This window comes from Physeter macrocephalus, chromosome 14, assembly GCF_002837175.3.
Source record: "Physeter macrocephalus isolate SW-GA chromosome 14, ASM283717v5, whole genome shotgun sequence".
Lineage (NCBI taxonomy): Eukaryota > Metazoa > Chordata > Mammalia > Artiodactyla > Physeteridae > Physeter > Physeter macrocephalus.
This window is the reverse complement of record NC_041227.1, coordinates 23,883,312-23,887,602: the sequence shown is the minus strand read 5'-3', so window position 1 is coordinate 23,887,602 and position 4,291 is coordinate 23,883,312.

Genomic DNA, 4,291 nt, shown 5'->3' with positions numbered 1-4,291 from the left:
GCACAGGCTCCGGACACGCAGGCACAGCGGCCATGGCTCACGGGCCTAGCCGCTCTGCGGCATGTGGGATCTTCCCGGACCGGGGCACGAACCCGTGTCCCCTGCATCGGCAGGCGGACTCTCAACCACTGCGCCACCAGGGAAGCCCCAAAGTCCTATTCTTAACACTGACTGACTAATTCAAAGTCAGACTGGCTGGGTTCACATTAAGGCTCTGACGCTTACCATGATAGCCATGGCCAAGTCAGTCCTCCCTGCTGACTTCCACTTTCTTTGCATATAAAGTGGCTGCTATGTAGAAAATATACTGCATTGAGGGTAGGAGGGTGGGAAGACAAATCAGTAGAGTATTGAGGAGCTGTGGCCGTTGTCAAGAGATTGTGGAATCCTGGGCCAGTGCAATGGCTTGGGGCAGTGAGGAAAAAACAAACCCAGATTTCAGGAGTTTGAGACATACCACAATAAATTCCACAGCGTCTCTTTACATGACTGCTGGGTGCCAACTGAGTCAAATATACAAAGGCAAACACAGCCCAAGAATTGTATTATGGCTCTTGTTTTTTACTGTGGTTCTCCAGGTAATCTAGAATGTGCTCTGATCTTTTCAGGCAATAATCAGCACCGTGAAAATACAAAATTTCAGAATTCCTGGAAAACTTTTAGACTCTAGAGACAAGTTCCTGGAAACTCTAAGATCTAAAGACTCCAGTTGGAGAAATATTCAGGTTTACTGTCGAAGTTTTTACAAGGGGAAGATGTTCTGTCCTAACTCGGCCATGGGGGGGTGCCACCTGTGCCACACAGAGCCCCACCATGTTGGCCGAACCTCCATCCCAATAGGAGTTATGTTAAGGAGGGAAGCCTCCCACCCACGCTGCCAAGGTCAGACAACACCCATTCACCCTCCACAGTGACCCCAAGCATGGACCCTGTCCTTCCTGACACATCAGTTCTCTATTTCAGGTCCTACTTATCATTTCAACATAGCCCTTCCCTCTTTAGCCTCGGTATTGTCCTCCTAGAATCACAGGAGAGAGGAATTCTAGAGCTGGAAGGAAGCCACTTTTAGAGCTTCCAATGTCAGGGAGTCAGGGAGGAGCCGGGATTTCAACCCAGGTCTCTTGGCCTCTTAGAACTGTGCTCTTTCAAATCTGGATCTTCCCCTAGTGGCCTCAGAAGGAGGTGTCACCTTCCCCTTTTGTGGCCAGAGCAGGAGGCAGCAAGTCAGAAGATGTCAGAGCTACCCCTTGCCAGTTCTGATTGCCCATGGGATGGGCATGAGGGATGTTCTCTGGTGCGTGTTATGCTGCCCCCACCTACACACACACACACACACACACACACACACACACACACACACACACCAGCCATTCCCAACATCCCTACTCTCCTGTCCCACACACATCAGCCCATGTGAGGGCCAGGGACCATTTCCAACCTCCCAACCCATCACCCACCACATACCAACAACAAGGGTCCTTTCAGCTGCCATATTGTGGAGTCTCAGACAGTGTTGTGTCTTGGGCAATGAAGGTAATAAAAACAACACCCCCTGCCCTGCCCAGATCTCCAGGAGCTTGGAAGGCTTGGGAATCTGTCATCTGGGATGCCATTCCCCCTCCTAACTGACTAACTCCTACTGGTTGCTGATAGTTCTAACAGTCACTGAGCAATTTCTTCTTCCCCTCCTCCTTCCCCACTGATTCAGCCTCAGCCAAATGACTTGTTTTGGCCAACGAAATGAGGGTGGACAAGATGCCGAGGATGTAAATGTGCTTGTGCACTTTGCTTGTCTTTGAACTCTAGTGACTTGCCTTGAGAACATGCCCTGGGAGCTGATGCCCCTTCATCCTGGGCTCCAGAAGGAAAATCATAGAGTAGGCCTGAGCCCAACCCACAGCCTGGACCAAAGCCACCCAGCCAAGCCCAGCTTCTAATGGTCAAACTGCAGTCAACATGCAGCCCCAGAAGCATGAAAATAAATGCTTGTTGCTGTGGCCACAGAGTCTGGAGTTGTTTTGGTCCACAGCATAATTGCAGCAGTAGCTGATTTTTAGCCTGCTCCTTCAGAAGGACATCAGCTTCAGGTCTCCTCCTGAGAGAAACCTGCCCTCACCCGCAGAGCAGGTCAGGTCCCCGCTGTCCTCTCTGGTATTTCCATGAGTCTACCCAATCACACAATTGATTGTGAGAGCTTCTGCTGAATTTCTTTCCCCTGTGCAAGGGGGCCTGTCAGTCTTGCTCCCAGCAAATCAGCTCCTGGACCCAAGGATGAGCACAAAGTAGGTGCACACTATGTATTTCTCAAATGAACAGTGGATTGACGAATGGGTGGGCAGATTGAGGTGTGCAAAGCTGGAATATCTCTGCTTACCTGCATTTCCCCAGGTTTCTAGAACGAGCTCTGGCTCTGGCTTGTTACGTGAATCCACGTGGGCCTCAGTTTCGTGTGGGACCTTGATTAGAACTGCTTAGTCTAATGCAGTAGCTACTAACCACATGTGGCTACTGAGCATGTGATATGCAAGCAGTGTGAATGAGGAAATGAATTTAATTCCATTTCAGTGAATTTTAATTTAAAAACTGATAATTCAGTTATTGGAAAACTTTAGTACATTTGGAAATACTTGATTATGTGAATCTAGTTTTTTCAACTGGAAACTTTGTGAAATCTAAATACCAATCAGGGCTTCCCTGGTGGCGCAGTGGTTGCGCGTCCACCTGCCGATGCAGGGGAACCGGGTTCGCGCCCCGGTCTGGGAAGATTCCCACATGCCGCGGAGCGGCTGGGCCCGTGAGCCATGGCTGCTGGGCCTGCGCGTCCGGAGCCTGTGCTCCGCAACGGGAGAGGCCACAACAGTGAGAGGCCCGCGTACCGCAAAAAAAAAAAAAAAATAAATACCAATCAAAGATTTCCAATGAAAATTTGGTATCTGAATAGAGATGTGCTGTAGGTATAAAATACACACCAGATTTCAAAGAAAGTATGAGAAAAAGAATGTAAAACATGTCATTAATGAATTTTTATAATATGTGTTGAAGTGATAACATTTTGGATCTACTGGGTTAAATAAAATTTATTATTAAAATTATTTTCATCTATTTTTTCTTACTTTTAAAAATATGGCTACTAGAAAATTGGTAATTACAAATGTGGCTTGCATTATGTTTCTAGTGGATGGTGCAGGGCCAGAAAGTCTCTAAGGTGAACAAGGGCTCTGAAGTCAGAAAAACCTAGTTTGAATCCAAGCTTAGACATTTCATAGCTGTGTGACTTTGGGCAAGTCACTCTCCTGTTACGAGCCCCAGTTTTCTTACCTGTGAAATGGAGACTGCCGTGCCTATCAACATAGATATGTGGTGAGGATCCAATGAGGAAATGTATGTACAGTGCCTAGCACATAGCAAGCACTCTCTAAATGTAAGCTATCGTTACTGTCATCACGGTAATTTTTCTGGACAACGCAAGCAACTGGGGCTCATATGCAGCCAGCTGCATGGTACAGATTCCAAAGAAACATTCCATGAAGCACACTCCAAGCGTCCTCCCTTCTGCAGGAAAGGAGCGAGAGGCTCTCTATGATGGTTTTAAAATAGGTCCACAAAAAAAAAAAAAGTTTAAATAAATAAAATAGGTCCACAAATTCTTTGACATTCCTTTCTTCAAGAGGTGGAGCCTAATTCCCCTCCCCTTGAGCGTGGGCTGGGATTAGTGACTCACTTCTAATTAATAGAATAAAGCAAAAGTGACAGTATGTGACATCCAAGACTGGGTGATAAGAGGCATTGTGGACCCCTCTTGGTTCTCTCTTCTGTGTCACTCACTCTGGGGGAAGCCAACCTCCTTGTCATGAGCACACTCAAGCAGCCCTATAATTAGGCCCATGTGGTGAGGAACTAGGGCTTCCTGCCAACATCCATAAGTGAAAAATATTGGAAACAGATCCTCTAGCCCCAGTCAAGCCTTCAGATGAGTGCAGCGGACACCTTGACTATAACCTCATGAAAGACTCTGAGACAAGAACAACCCAGCTTAGCCCCTCTCAAATTCCTAATCCACAGAACTTGAAAGAGAATATATGTTCACTGTTTTAAGCTGTGAAATTTGGGGGTAATTTGTTATGCAATAGTAGATAACCAATAGATTCTTTTTTGGCCCTGTGGTTAAAGGTCTGCTCTTCTCTAGGGAAAGGGGCTCCAGTCCTGGGTCTGGTCCATCTTGGGACTACAGGGGCCACTACAGCACCCACAGGCCAAGGTACAAACCACAGACACTGGGCCAGGCTGCCTA